The sequence below is a fragment of the Cavia porcellus genome, unplaced genomic scaffold, assembly GCF_034190915.1.
Source record: "Cavia porcellus strain 051 isolate PalLab524CR breed Dunkin Hartley unplaced genomic scaffold, mCavPor4.1 scaffold_12, whole genome shotgun sequence".
NCBI lineage: Eukaryota > Metazoa > Chordata > Mammalia > Rodentia > Caviidae > Cavia > Cavia porcellus.
The window spans coordinates 46,548,703-46,565,843 of NW_026947495.1; positions in this window are offsets into that span (position 1 = coordinate 46,548,703).

Here is a 17,141-nt window from a genome sequence, read left to right on the forward strand (position 1 = left end):
GATAACAGCCCCACCATCGTTCAGCCTGTCTCCTCTTGGACAATGGGCAATTTAGGAGCTGGGATGGTGTTCCGTCTCCTCCAATTGTAATGAAGGCGTCCAGCTGTGCAGTTGCTGGAGGCAGACAAGAAACAGCAAAGCACAGACAGCACAGCAATGCTTGCAGAAACTACTTCTTTCAGGTTTAAAATTAAACAGGAAGAGAACAAAAGGAACCAATAAAAGAGGACCCAGACCCAAAAAAGGAAAGGAGAAAGTAGGGGAGGGGGGACAGAGAGGGGAAGGAAGGGAAAGGGGAAAAGAACAAAAAAAAGGATAGTTTAGTTTCTGTAAAAGACTGGGTTTGTAATTCATTTTTATCATTTTTCTTCTAATAAAGGTAAGAAATTAACTTTTGTATAGCACATGGTAGACAGTTGAAGATAAATGTTTACTTAGTAGACTGATTGTTCTATCTCCAGAGCCTGTTGTAAAAATTACTTTTAGGGTATTAAGCTTTCTTTCAACATGTTTAAGAAGATTCCTTTCATTCTCTAGGTTTGAAACATTATTATCTGTTTTCCATTTTACTCAAAACAAAATTGCAGGATATCAATAATCCTACAACGTTCCTAACGCTCAGTACTTTGTAGTCCCCTGTGAATCTGCACATGGTGTGCATGTCTAGAACAGGCCCAGTGGGCCCAGGAAAACTCTCTTGCATATGTTACTAGTTCATCTGATCTTCACTGCAACCTTTAAAAGGGGCATAGAATCGTTTTACAGATGCAGGGTCAGCCTCAAAGAGGTTTAGCATCTTGCAGAATTAATACATAAATCCAAGCAGTCTAATGGTACTCCCGAGGTTCTTTCTAGCACATCACAACATGATGTGAATACTTCAAAACTCATTAGAGATGCAGCTTTTATTCTTTACATGTCTTTAAAAATTCTGGTGAAGTGTAACCTCACTATACTGAGCAAGAGGCACACATATGACACACAATGGACTTTTCTTTCCTGGATACCTGGAAATCCACTGAGAATTAAGATATCATCCGAGAAATACATCCCCTGGTTAATTAAAGCTCATCAAAATACAAACAAGTGTTTATTTTCAGTTAAAGCCAAACATACTCCCAATGTTAATTTTTTATCAGGCAATGCAAATTTCACTCTTCCAGCCAACTCCAGCAGAGGGCAGGATGCTCCCACCAACGACTAGCTACCTACAGCATCCAGCCAGGCCAACTCGACTTCCTGGTGGAGAGATCTCAGGCACTTTCTCACCCAGCGCTGAAAAAATAGGTTGCCTTAATTTGAGAAGAAGGCCTGTGGACACAGCCTTGGAAAAATATGAAACTTTTGCTTTAGATCCTGCCCTATTTGGGGAAGGATTTGATTTTAAGAAACCTGGAAGCTAGTCACTTCCTATTATGTTCCGAGAATGTGTATCTTCCTGAAGAAGCACAGTAATTGAAGATATACCATGATAATTTCTGTTTCTGGTGTTAAGCTGTATGAGGACACTGCTGGGCTACTCTACCATGTGCCCTGTCTTGGCACTCCATCTCACCCTGCATGGCTCTCCTCCAGTTCGTGAAAACTCTTAATAGCCACCCATTACGTGGTCTCTGCTTGTCATCACTGCACAGATCCCACTGAGAGAGGATCATGATCTCATCCCCACTAATTCAAACCTCCCCACAAGCCTGACTCAGGAGTTACCTCCTCCAGCAAGGTCCTGAATGTCTCAGCCTGGGTGATCATCATCAAGAAATGTTTGTCAAGTAAGCTATGTGAAAGTCTTGTATCAAGCCTTGTGGCTGAAAAGATACGCTTCTTTCTTTCCAATCCAGATAGCTGATCACAGTAAATGCAAAATGAAAGAGAACAAAGTTAAGTGTTTTGTTTCATCAAAGAAACAATGTTTTTGAAGGTGACAGAATAACTGTAGCCATCACCTTTCCTGAATTTTTCAAACTGTGGACTGTGGACTTAGTGCTTCAAAAGGTTGCAGGTGGTTGGGGGGTCACTGAGCAGCTGGGCAGGCTTTGCATGACCCTCCCCAAGGCACACATTACCCTCACTGCCAGCCAGCTCCATAAGAACAAATCTTTTTGTACCTGTATAGAGTGTACCTGTATCATTTGGGTACAACTCATATATAATTATAAAAATTGCATATATAAAGATTTCAAAATAAGTGATACACAAAAATGAGCAAACAACCTACCCATTAATAATCACAGAAGCAAAAAAAAAAAATCCAAGCACAAATTGAAAAATATCTTTGCTCTAAAATCTAAAGAACTTTATTATTGAGGCAACCAAGGTCAAGAAAAAGGAATGAGCAAATAGGGGACCTGGAGTTTGAAACCTCTCTATCCTCTAAAACCCAAGGCGCTTTCCACTGTAAGATAGGAGTTGTATTGAGCCTGAAAGAGAGAAAAACATGAAATAAAGGAATGAAGCCCACAGCCAACTGTGAACAGAGCAATCAAACACCTAGTTGCCCAGAATAAAGGTGAGGGACAAAGTTGCTGGCTTGAGCTTGGACAGCAAAAGATCCCATTTCTCAACCACATGTACTGAACATTGCTAAGTATATCAACTATCTATTGTCATCAGCACAAACTCATGTGTATTTATTTTATTCTGTGGGTTGTAATGCAATATTATCATTCTCCAAATTGTCCCAGCATTGGCTTTCAGGCTCTTCCTTAGTTTGGTTTCTAATTCCAGTTGACTACCACTGCTCCTAGCACCATAAGATGATTGGGCTTATCTTATACCTTCTGTGCTCTGGCTCTGGAATCAGTCATTTTACTGAGAAAATCATAGTTGGAATCTAAGTTCTGGGCACACTTGTTACTTCTGGGCATCATTCTAAATGAATGGGGCTAGGAAATATATGCATGCATATAACACAAATATATGTACTGTGATATTTCTATTTTTCTATAACTCACAAATGCAAATATATATTGTAATATATGATTTATATTATATTAACATATAATAATATTTTATATTATCTTACATCTTAATTATTAATATAATTAATATTATACATATTTATATGTGTATAAAGGAGAACCAGTATTTACAGAAACTGGTATTTCCAATTCTAATTCACATAGTCCCTTCTAGCTTTCTCTTTTCTTCCTTTTAATTCCTTTGTCTGACAGTAAGAAACTGACTTTTGCTATCCACAATTTATTTACTTTTTTGTTCAGTCTTAAGATATATACACATAGTTTTAGAATACTAACACATACTCCTGTGAAAAAGCAAATTTACTGAAGAGAGTGAAAACTTAGGGTGCCATGCAGTTCTTTAGCTGCCATCCACAATAAATTAAAAACACTGCTGCCCACTATTATTAGATTCATTCTTTTCCTTTCCATCTCACTTGTTAGAGTTGTAGTATTCATCTCTGGCACAGTTAGATTCCTTGCTGTTTGCATTCTGTTTGGGTTCCCCACACACCTCTGTTAGTATCAGTTATTTTCAAAATGTGAAATACTACCAGGAGTGTCTGTGAGGCTGTCTCCAGAGACCACTGGCACGTGGGGCCACTGACGGTTCGGACCCTGGGGAAATGAGAAGCAGCATACTCACTCTCTCCTCCTCTTGAGTGGGCGCTCGTTCTACCACCGATACACATTGGACTCCAGATTCTAAAGCCCTGGATCACACACTTGGACCAGCAGGTCTCCAGAAGGCTTCCAGCTGTTCAATCTCAGACTGGGGCTGCATCACTGGTTCTCTGATTCTAAGGCCTCCAGCTTCTCAGCCCAAACAGATAACTGCAGTCAGTAGTGGTTGACTGATTGTGTTAACTTGAGACATTTAGAAGCTTAACTAAATTGGTTTAGCAATTTTACACCCTGGGGTATAGAAGACCCACCCTAGGGTGGCTCATCACCTGGATGGTATAAAAAGGGAAAGAGGAAGAACAAATGCATTCCATTCTTTGGAGGAGCTCCAGTCTTCACCTTTGGCTTGGACATCATCTCCTGGCTTCTAGTGTAGACTCTTAAAAGCTTTCTGGCATAGATTTTCAGCCTTCCAGTGCAGACCCTTTGGCCTTCTGTCACAGACCCATTGGCCTGTTGGTGTGGTCTTACACAGAACACTGGGGAGAACTCCAGACCTCGGATTGAATCCTTTGGCCTCCACAGGCTTCCTCATCTCACTCTGTGGCTGATTGTCATAAGCCAATCTTGTCATTTCTTATACATTTGCATATCTCGTGTTACATGTTTTCTGCAGTGAAACTATGACCAATACAACTGCCTGCCTCAGCTCTCTAGCTGAAGACAGCCCCTCCACCTCTGATCTTGTAGCCAATATAACAAATTCTTTCCTATATATATGAATATATATTCTACTGGTTTTCATCTTTCATCTTCTAGAGAACCTAACACAAAAGGAATGTATATACCTTTTTGAAATGGTGGCAAATTTTCCTAAGTACATTTTAAGCCCTACCTCCAGAGGTTCTAATAAATGGGCCAAAGTTGAGGAACAAGTATTTGTATCATCATTAAAAACTTTTAATTCCTAAATAGAGCCTACAATACTATAAACTGATAAGGTGTAAGTGTACAATTTGTAATTTTAAAAGTACATTTATATAGCTGTACAAACATCACCAATAGTGGTGTCTTTTCAAAATTCCCTAACTGATTTTAAAGAGTTTAAGAAGAGTAAACTGATGTGCTATTTAATACATTTTGCTACCACGAATTGTCACTATTCAAGACCTCTTTTAACTACTTGGGCTTTTCCTACAAGGCAGAACTCCTGTCGGCTTACATCAAGGGGAGCTAGTTTCACATTAAACAAAGTATGCAGATCAAAACTAGTCTTTATTCCTGGAATCAATGGCATAAAGTCTGTATCTGAGGGCATTTCTAGCACAAGATTCAGTTTGTCCAATTTGGTCTTCTCTATCAGGATCTTGTGCTGAAACCAAGTCATTAAACCAGGATTTCACTGTGATTTCTTTAAGGAGATTGTTAAAATCTGATCCATCAGTCTCTTTTGTCCCAGCAGTAAGTGGAGCATAACTCTAGAAAGGGTAAGTTATCAAATTTTAAATGTTCCCAATGTGTGGCAGTCTTTTCTATGGCTCCTTTAAGAAGCACTGGTACTATTCCATTAAAAAAACAATGTCTAGCACAGAGTCAGCCAGGAAAGTTCTGGGCGTGATTGTCTTAGGCTGGTGATAGTGGAATAAGCACTAAGCTCTATCTGCTGACTAAGCCTTAACCTGGAGAAACACAGGCAGATAGAAAGGAGCACGTTCCAGGCAAAACGCAGCCTGAGCCTGAAGTATTTTAGGTTTACTTTTTTTCTTTCTTTCTTTGTTTTTGTTTTTGTTTTTTTGTTTGCTTGTTTGCGGGTTTTTTGTTGGTTTTTTTTTTTTTTTTTGTACCAGAAATCAAACTCAGAACCTTATGCTTGCCAGACAAGTGCTGTGCTACTGACTTATATCCCCAACCTGCCTTGCTTTTATTTTTTTATATATTTTTTATCAAGTCAATTTCATTTTAAGGAGGAAAAGAGAAAAAATGAAGGAAAAAAAACTAAAAACAAAATTTCAAAACATGGCATTCAGGGGACAAACATTGCACATTGTCATCTACAATTCACTCAGAGCACAAGACATCTGCTTCAACTGTCTGAACAATACTGGCACAAATCTCTTCAGTGAACTCAGAAATTAGGGGTACAACTATCTTAACTATATATGTATATATATATATATATATATATATATATATGTGTGTGTGTGTGTGTGTGTGTGTGTGTGTGTGTTGTTTCAGCTTATGATGTTTACATTTGTGTGTCTTATTTAATTATGAGTATGGTCTCAAGCTGCATCCACTGACCTACAAAGTCTCCACTTTATCCTTCTTTATCTGCCTTGCTTTTAAAAGAAGTGGAAACCAGCTGAAAATTTTTAAGAACTGGATTCAAAGAGTATAGATAGACTTTAGGGCATTACCAAATTTACTGAGAGAAAACAGACTGGCAAGAATGATTCCTGGAGACCAAGTAGAAAGCTAACATGCCAAAACAGGAAGAAATAAATTTTTTAATTCTACTGGTGATTAAAGTGGTGCTAATACTGAAAAACACAAATAGATTGGCAGGACTCAGTGACTGCTTGATTCTGGGGGTGGAGAGAGATAAATATATCAAGGATGAATCAATTTAACAGATTATACCACCCACTTCCCTTTGCAGATATCTAAAGCCTTCTCGTCTATATATCTCTCATTCTCTTATAGTTTTCAGCACCCTCTGTCATTCTTTCCATCCTTCCATAATTGATAGCTTCAATAGATGCGTAAATAAATAACTCCATTATCCTGTTGTTCAGTTTCTTGATGAATCTTTCATGTTTTTGTATTCTGGGTTACCTTACTCACTGATCCTTATGGTCATAGCTTTGACATCTGACTGCCATTAACTGAAATTCCTCCATAAGCTAATTTACAATACTTTTAGCACACCAACTCCAACAATCCTTTAAACTTCCAAGCCATATATTTCACTTTTTCTACCACAACTACTCTGTACTTCCTCTATTCATATCTTTTTTATTACTAGATAGGGTAAATTACTAGCTATTTTTTCAATAAATTTCTTTCATATATCCTCCACTCATTTAGGTCTTTCTCAGTTTGTTGCCCAATGCACCATTATTAAAATTAAATGATATCCTTTCAGTCTACAAAATAAGATGTAAGGACGGAGGTGTAGCTCAGTTATAGAATATATGCCTTGTATGTTCAAGTTTCAATCCCTAGTGCCACAAAACAAACATGCAAAGTACACCAGACATCTTCTATTTTTTCTCTTAACATCCACTCTACTCTCCTTTACTCACCAGTCCATGCCCCGAGAAGCTGAATTACATCAGTAGAGCCTCCATGGCTCTCTATTAAACCAATAGAGGGGTCTAGAAGGTAATAAAATCCTAGAATTGGGTGCTGATTATTTCTCTAGTTTCATCCTTGCAAGTTCATCATGAATTTTGTGTCTGTAACTGCTATCAGCTTCTTATTAGCCTATAATATCCAATAGCCAATCCTTCTGAAGTTCGAAAAGCTCTTCTACCACCTAGATAGTCTGGCAGTGTTGGTAACAGGTAAGTTCTGATACAAGGTTCTTGTACTATCCCGTGCTTTGACTATAGCCTTTCCACAACTACTGTTTTATATTTAGTATTAATGTTTAGTTGGCAGGGTGAAATGCAGATGAGTCAATCAACTTTAACAGATGCACACAACTAGTAATCCTTCATTCCAACTGAAATATAAAACATCCCCAACCTCAAATAAAATTTTCTTCTTTTCCTCTCCTGTACAATCTCTGCCAAAGCAAGCAGGATTCTGATTTCTATGACCATGAATTACTTTTGCCCATTTTGAATGTCTATAAATTCAATCACATCATCTTTATTCTATGGTATCTTTTTTCCCTCAACATCATGTCAGTGACATTCATGACATAAGTTATATTTGTAGTGCAAATATGTCTCCTTTTACTGTGTTATCCCACTGTGCGAGCATATCACAGTTTATCTGCCTACTATATATAGGCATATGGGTGCCTTCTAGTTACTGACTTTTATATGTATAAATATTAAAAGTATTTTCATAAAGTCTTTGTGGGAATATATTTTAATTTTTCTTAGGCAATTAAAAAGAAATAGAATTTGTGGGGCATAGAGAATATATATATTTATTGTTATAAGAAACTGGCAAGTAGCCAGACAAATAGCTCCTGAAAGTCATTCATGAGAGTACCAGTTGTTTTATATTCTGCTAATACTTCAATTTTATACCAATAGTATAATGGGTTTGACTTGATTTCTAACATTGGGCATTGTCTCCATGGATATGAATCATTTGTCCATCTTTTGTGAAGTGTTCCAGTCTTTGGCCCAGGGGAGAGGAGGGCGTGTAGTTTTTTACAGTTGAATTATAAGAGTTATTTTTATAGACTTACTGCAAGGTCATTGCAGAGAAATATTTTTCCAATATTTACTCTCATTCTCTCTTTCCAAATTCTATGAGTTAGATAATAATGTTCTATCAATGTTAATTTCTTACTTGATCATTTTAATGTGATTATCTATGAAAATGTCCCTGTGTTTAAGTACATATTGAAATAGGTAGAAGTAAAGAAATATAAGAGAGAGAAATGTAGTACAATGTTAGAATACAAGAAATTTGAAAAGTAATAATCCAGAATTCTTTATATTAGCAACTTTAAGTATAAAATTATTTCAAAATAGTTTTTAAAAAAAGAATGCGTAACATCAAAGAAATCATAGGAAGAAAGCACTTTAATCAAAGGTGCTGTGGAGTGAATGCTTGCTTTCTCTTCACACTCGTAAGCTGAAACTCGAAGCACTGATAGGATGATATTAGGAAGTGGCCCCGGAGAGATGAATAGGTTTAGATGGAGTCATGGAGAGCCACAGTGATGGCTATTAAGTCCCTTTACAAGAAGAATTGGCTCCAGAGCCTTTTCTTTCTCTCTCCACATGAAGCTATAGTAAGAAGGCAACTGTCTGTTGACCAGGAAAAGAAGAAGATGCTCACAAATACTGTCTTCTTTGAACTTCTCGGGCTCTAGAACTGTGAGAAGTAATGTTTGTTGTTCAAGCCATTCAGTTTATGGTGCTTTGTTATAGCACCTTGAGCTGACTAAGACAGGTGGGTTTGCCAAGCTTCATGTGCTGGTATGAAGTTAAATCAGTTAAGAACTAAAATACACTAGAAGAGTATGTGAAAGCCAATTAGCAGAAGTCTTATGTTTTATCTACAAATTTATGTTCCTAAAGGGAAAAAAGTACATTCACAGTGACTGAATATTGGGATGACATGTGTGGCCTACTATTTTAGAAAAACTAATCAGGCAAAAGCATTCTTGAGGTATTAACAAACTAATTAGAGACAGAAATTGATATACAACAAAGCAGAGGACAGAGTTTCAGAACTGGGTAGTAGTAGTAATGACAACAGAAAAGAACTTGCCTTCAGTTGATTTTTAAAGTTACTGATTTGGGAGGTCATGCTTCTGTGCATGCATTATCAGTCTCTTACTAGCTGTACCACTCATGACATCTCTGACAGAAGCCTCCTCATGGATTAAAATTATTATCCAGCAAAAATTTCTTTCTGCTCTCCTCCCTGTTCTGCGTTTTAAGCTGCAAGGTTAACTTTTCCTGGGAGAAGAAACTAAAAAATATGAGTCATAGAACTTAATCAGTAACCTTTCTTTAGATTGACCTTCTGATAAACAGCAGCTTTCTGATTGGTGCATGAGAAAAATTGACCACCATAGAACTTTTGACTGCTCCCTTCCCCAGTCTGAGACTACAAAGACACTTCCCCAAATGCCTGTCTAAGCCCTGAGACTGTGACCCCTCCACAAGGCTGCCTTTATGGCAATAGCCTTCCATCTTCTCTTATCTGCTAACTTTAAGAATATTTTTTCCTACTTCCAACAATTTTTCTCTAGTCATTGGCCCTTTTGAATGGCAAGTTACAAACTTGAGTTTGGTAATAATGTGAAAAACATTATGGTAGAATAACTGGATGGGCATTAGACATCTGTAATTTTCCAAAGTTTCCCAGGTAATTCTGATACAGCCAAACACAGGAGCTTTAAGCCTAGAGAGTACTGGCACCATATAGTGACACTGATGATGACATGACCCCTGAACAAAGATTGGCAGTTAGAGGGAGAAAGACTGAGGGGTCAAGAAGATGGAAGGTCACAATGACACATTTGTGAGTTTAATTACTACAAGATGGGGTGCGTAAGCAAAATAAAAATTCAATATAATAAACCCATAAAGATCATAATGAACTGGAGAACTGTGTATTGACTGGAAATAGAGATTTGAGTGGGTGCTATTCAGTATTGTGTAGCACAAAATTGTAGTCTTATTACATTTTATGCATTTTAAATTTTATTTCATATATCTTGGGGGCAGTATTAATGCATAAATATATGTGTGATACTATACAAGTCATATCCACTCCTGTTCGCTTTGTTCATCTCCCTTATTTTTATTCTGAGCTATAAAATCTCCCTTGCACTCCTACAAAGCACATCAACTGCCTTACCAAAAGATCTGCTAGTTGAGTACTTGGTTCTTTGCATTTTCTACCTAATGACTTTCCACCGAATAGTATAGAGAAGTGCTTTTCTACTTTAGTGTTAAACTGGAGTGAAAAGTCAAAAGAACAAGATACATACATCCTTTTCTCTCTCCTCTCTCAGACAGAAGTAGTCATTTAATAGTTAAGGTACTTTTATAAAGATAAAACTTGGCTAATCTAGAAGGTAAGTATGTAGGCAGATAATAGCATTAAATGAATTATAACAAGCATCTGTCATGTCAAGGTGGTCAATAAATGGTGGTCCTGTCTCCCCAAAGACACAGGTTGAAATATAGGAAAAGTTGCCATAATTTTAAAATTAATTTAATTTGTATTCTACTATGAACCTCACTTCTTTTTAAAGGCAGCAAATTCTATTGTATTCTATCAGGGTAATAATGTTTTCCCAAAGGAGTACAGAGAGGTTACAAAGTAACTTTCAAGAATTTTTTTTTTCTTATTGTGGGAGTAGAGAGAGTAGGTAAAGAACTCTGGGAACAAAATTGTCTCCCCCACTAATTCTATCAAAGATTCGAAGTAGCTAATGAGCTGTACTTTTAAAGTGCAAAGGTCTCCTGAGGTTATAACACATGGCACCTGACTGTCATCAAACAAATAGTCAGATTTAGCTAAATTTCAAGGGAAAATCAGGGACTGAAATGTGAGCCCTTTTTTGAGGAGCAAGAGGTATCACAGACTCCTGATACCAGAGACCCTGAGGACATGAGGTCACATCTTGAAGGTAGGAAACAAATAGTAGGTGGCAGCAAGGTTTCAAAAGAAAGACAGGCAATAACTAAGTGCAGTGTTGATATTTTGTTCAGGGATCAGAAAGCAATAGTGTACTATTCACCTTCAAGAATGACTTTCAGATGACTACATTAAGATACTCAGATTAATAATATTAGTTTTCCCTATTTCCAAACTAAAAGTGTAATCCTTACACAAATCTTGCAAGACAGATACCATGTCCTTATTTACCAAGCAAGGAAACTTACACACAGTGACATTACATAGCTCGTGCAAATTTTCATGGAAGCTTGTAAGTATAAGGCCAGAATTAAACATAAAGTTTTTTAGCCACAAAAAATGTCTTATTTTCAAGGAAGGCCTCTACATCTAACAAGTTACAAATCTTTTGTCTTTGTTCCATTAGTCTCAAAGTTCTCAGACGAGAGATTAATAGACTTTCAAGTTCAACTCTGTCTTTCTAGCTAATCTAAGCCTTTTTGTAGGAGTGGATCAATGACTATAAGGAACTCAAACTTTGAATTTAGACACACTAAGGTTGACAGCTCAGTTCTACTACTTGCATATTATGTAGCTGTCAGTATGTTCCTTCATTAGTGAGGAGATGATGATTTTTATCTTAGATTTCTTGTTGGGTTATCAATTGGTGTATACAAATCACCTCATAATTCAGTGGTTTAAGAAATGTTTTTATTATTTTCAAGATACTATAGTTTGATCAGAAGGAGAAAAACGAAAGAAGGCAAAGATCTGATGGGGATAGTTCAGAGTTTGGAAAAGTTTAAATACCGAGGGCAAAATCATCAGAAAACTCCATTATTCACAAGTCTGGCATTTGATTCTGGCTCCTACCTGAGATCTTAGATTTGGCCTCCACCTATAGATTGAGCTTCCCCACAATATGGTTCTGGCTCCTACCTGAGATCTTAGATTTGGCCTCTACCTATAGATTGGGCTTCCCCATATTTATGGTACCTAGATTGCAAAGGCAAACATTTCAAGATTAAAAAGCAGGTAAGTGCAATCTCTGTTTCTGCCATCCTGCCACCAGTGTCTCACTAACAAGAGGACTGGCAATTTCCTTGATAGCTTTTGGCATCAAAAGTATTGTAGAAGCCATTGCTGTATTGGAAATTAAAATCTACCCACTCCATATTCAGACCACAGCCTGTCGCATCTGTTTTGCATGCAAAATACATTCCTTTTTTGAGATCCCTCTCCCAAGCCCATTGGGCTCTGATCTGAGGTATAGGATCTTGCATTTATATCAAATAAAATTCCTTGAGTGTGGTTCCTTGGGACCATCTTGAATGCTAATCGTTTCAGTCTGAAAATTGGGTCCACAAACTAAACAGATGATTTCTGCACTCTATTACACCTGATGTACAAGATGTCATAGATGAAGAAAAGACATTAAAACACTCACATTCAAAAAGAGGAAAATAAACAAAATGAGGAACTCTCTGGTAATAACAATCATGAAATATAACCAATTTTGTGTTACCCTTCCTTGATCTGGACTCAAACCAACCAACTAGGAATTCTCTAAGACTCTTTGCTCTACATTTGGGTTCTACCAATTCACTGGTATATTTTTTTCTGTTTCATAAAATGTAGTTCATCTTTCCAGTTGAGTCATTTTCTTGGCCTGCTTCTGTGCTGTAGATGTATGAGGGTTATAAGATTTCTTTTAATTGTGTACTATCTTTAGCCTTTTCAGTAAAAAGTGATAAAATTCCTTTAAACATTTTGTGGGTTTCTTATGAATCAATTTATAATCCACTTCGTTAAACAAAAGCCATATGCCCAAATCTCACTGAAATTAGCCTGTTTAAAACTTAGGTCTCTTTAAGAATACCACTCCTAAGATTCTCAGAAACTTTACTGTTTTACAGAAAGCATCAGTAAGGCACACCATTTTGACTTCTGTCTGTGCAAAATAATCTATAAGGCACTATATCAAGACTTAAGGGGTCTTAACAAAGGGTTTTTATATCATTTTCTTGACAGCACCCTAGATTTGATCTCTGCTCAGAATCCATATCTTAATTTAGCATCATTTGCCATCTGGAGAGGCTGGGAATGAGAAACAGTTTTCTTTTCCAACCCAGCAAGTCCTGGAGACTTTATATTTAACAGTTCTTTCTTTAGCTCATCCCTCTTCCTTGCATTTTACTATAGGCAGTTAGAAGCAGACAGAAGGCAAAGCACTTTCAACTCTTTCTGCAAAACTCCTTAGCCAAAAAATAGGTATATTTCCTGTTTTCTACCTCACTGCAGGAGACATTGTTGCTAAACTTTCTGTCAGTATATAACAAGAATCCCCCTTCCTCCAGCTTCCAATAAAATGTTCCTCTCTTTCTTTTAAGACCTCACCATCAGTCTTTTTCAAGCCCATTTTCTCTAAAAGACTCTGAACTCCTTCAGTCTTTCACTAACTCTGCCCTCAAGCCACTTTCCGTACCCACCTGCCTCTGTTTCTAAGCCTCTTGACACTTGGGTCAGCTTTGCTTTTGGTTATATTTCACATCCTAGAGCCAAAATATGTTCCAGCTGTTTACTAGAGCCTAAATTTAATGGCCTTAAAGAATGACAAGATTTTGCTTTGAAATCTGCAGTTTGGGAAAGGTTCTGTGGGAATTACTCAGGACAGCTCAACTCAGTTTTCACAGGGAAAAATCCAAAAGCTGAGAGCTGAATTCACATTTGGATCTGCTCTGGGAGTGTGACATCAGCTGATAAACTTAAGCCTGCAGATCACTTATTGAGTGGGACCTTGAGTCTTCTGAAGCCTTCTTAGACTCAGGTCGTCTAATGGTGGTTACTGGGTATCAGATGAGATCTCTCGTGCGTTGTTGGCTATTACACCTACACCCACTATTTCTAGGCACCCTGGATTTCCTCGCAACATGGTGGCAGAGTTCCTAGCATCAGCATTTAGAGGAAATAGCAAGCCAAGAAGTTATACCACTTTCATGGCTTTGCATCTGAAGTCATACTGTCACTTTCATTGCATTCTTTTCATTGAGACAGTCACACAGAATGAAAAACAGATTCCATAGTGGTAAAGAATGGCAAAGTACTGGAAGACCACATAATATCAAAAGAATTTTACTGCCATTTTTGGAAAGTATACCCCACCCTAAAATGATTAAATGAAATAATAGACATTAACAAATACTCACTCAGTTCTCAGCATCAAGCAAAACATCCATTTTTTTTCTAATATTCTTTCAAAGTGTTACTTTAACATGGGATGTATGAATGATCTTTAAAGACTGTTGCATTGAATGTTGAAACTCATGAATATTCATATGTACATATAATTTATTTATAATATGGGAGAACCCGTAGGGTGCTTAAAATATGAACAGGGAAAATAGTTACTGCTGTATCATAGAGAACAATGTTTCTAAATATATATCTTGGGAAAAAGACTTCTTTCCTGTAATACTGAAGGTTAAGTTTATAGATTTTTTTTCTTCATAGAAATTAGCAGAAAGAAAAGAAGGATTAATATTAAAAATTAAATTTTAATTTCTTATAATTCAATAGATATACACTGCATATATGCAAGCAAGCACATATTCTCTTTTTTGTTCCATTCTGTCTTTAATTAACTTTTTCAACTGAAACTTTAATCAATTTGCAGGCATTCAGAATTCCTAATCCATTAGAGTGGGCATGAAAAAAAGCACAGGATGACAGGACTGAAAGCCACTGGAGACTGTGTCAACCTGCCCCTAAAATTGGTCTTTCTCGAATTTTGACAAACAAGCTCTGACTTTATGAAACTAGACTCAAAAGACTTTGTTAGATTTTATATAGGTTATGATTCAGAGGTGGCTTAGCCATATAAAGAGGAAGTAATGAGACAAACTCCTTCCTCTTTCTAAACTTATCTTGATGAAAATCCTTCTCCCACTAAATTGCTTTTTGAGCAACAATGATTAAGAAAATGGAAGAATACACAAATTCAGAAAGGAAAGGAAGGAAAAGTGGGTGTAAGAAACGGAGCATCAATGTCATGTTAGGGGGCATGTCAGGCACCTGCCACTCCAACCCCCAACCTTCCAGAGAAGAAAAAAGTGTGACTGTCAGAAATAACACACAAGTGTCAAAAGTATGTATAATTACCGACTTTCGTTTGGAATAATAATCAATGGTTTTGTTCTAGGATTTTGTAAAAATGGCAAATTTCATAGAGAACTAATACTAAGGATCCAAGTAACATAGGCACAATACAAAATATTGTGTTCCAACTATGCCTACAATAAGAGGAACAATGCAGGGATAATTTTGGAGATGTTTGCACTACTTACAAGCAGTTCATCCCTCCAAAGTTATTGTTATCCACTACCCCCCACTATCTGTCTATTCCAGCTTCTCAACATGAACAAATGATCAGGAAGCACTCAGGAGTTTTTCTCTCTCATTTTCATTTCCCCCACCCTTCTCTATCTCTCAGAAAAATAAACATATTTTAATGAATTAGATATGTTCATTTTTTTATTCTAGGTACTTATCATTCTCAATATAACTCAATGTCATACTTCAATCTCAAAAGATTCAGTTCATAGAATAGGCAAGCATTAAAATAAATAATTGGAGAAATAAATATAGTATTAAGACTTTCAGAAATAAAATCAGAAGCTTGTGCTTCCACCCATGACAGACTATCTGGCACTATAATTTCCTTCCTGCCATAAACAGCTAAACATAGGGGGAGGAATACATATATATATATATATATATATATATATATATATATATATGAATTAAACATATACATATGCAACATATGTGTGAAATATACAATTGAAGTATATAAATATATGTACATTTATATATTAAATAAAACTGCTTCAAGCATTTAACAACAGGTGGCAGCACAGGATTATAATCCCTAAAATAAGAGACACACATGACACAAGCCTCATCATGCCCAGGATTCTTATTTTTCTAAAGCACTTCTTGGAGGATTATGAACAGCTAGGAAGAATCAAGCTGAATATGACAGTCTTGCCAACCTGGGAAGACGTACTGAGAAGATAGCTTATATTTAAAGAACTGGAAGGTGCTTCACAGAGAAACAGCTTCAAAAGTCTACACTGGTATCCTTTTTTCATAAATGATACAAGGCACATACTCTGTTGACTATTCCTAAGACAAAGCAAAGAAAAATTACTGAGAAACTATTAATGGAACAATTCCTGTAGTTCATATCAAGCTGAGAGATGTATGAGTACAGACCAGGAGGATCATAGAGAGCTTACTGAAATTTGTGGCATTTAGTTGAAATCCTGGTAGGATCACAATTGTGTAGTAGGATTACAACTAGCCTTACAACTAAAGTCAGGTTAGGCTTTTCCTAACAAAACTTAAAATATAAGACTTCAAAGGAATGAACTATTCTACATGTTGCTTAATGTCTTCCAAATCACAATTCAACTCTCCATCATCATGGCAATAAAACTCAAACATTCATCTTATTATGAATCAGGAGAGTGGTGCATGCCTGTAAGCCCAGCACTTGGGAGGCTGAGGCAGGATGATCAATGTGAGTTCAAGACTAGTCTGGATTACAAAGTTAGCTCAAGGCCAGCCTGAACTACATAAGAGACCTTGTCTCACAAAGACAAATAATAATAATAATAAATCATAATATCCTGCATTTAATTTGAAATTACTAGACATCTAAAGAAGACACTTAGGATACACAAGCAAAAGAAAGAGCAGTTGAAAGACCCAGAAAAAGAAAAAACTTGAAAATAGATTTTATGAATGCAGTCAAGCACTACAATAAATACATTACTTGTCTCTAATGAGAGACGAGTAAAATGACACTTCTAGATGAGAAAAATACAGTATCTGAAGTGAAATTTTCACTAGAGCATATCAGATTAGGGAATGCAAGTGACCTGTGAAGCCACAGATTAAAGAGACACTTACTAATTTAGAATAAACCAGACTTTGACTGAGGTATCAACATATTTAAAAATGAAAGTTATTCTTTTCAACAAAAGATAGTAGAGTAACTGGATATCTTTATGGATATTGCTCCTTACTTCACAAAAAAATTAAGTCAAATGTATAGAAGATTAAAAAAAACCCTAAAGCTCAAACTGTAAAACTAGATGGACATGTAGGATGGGATTGTTCCTTATTTTAGAGTAGTCAAAGATTTTTAGCTAGAACACAAAAACAACATAC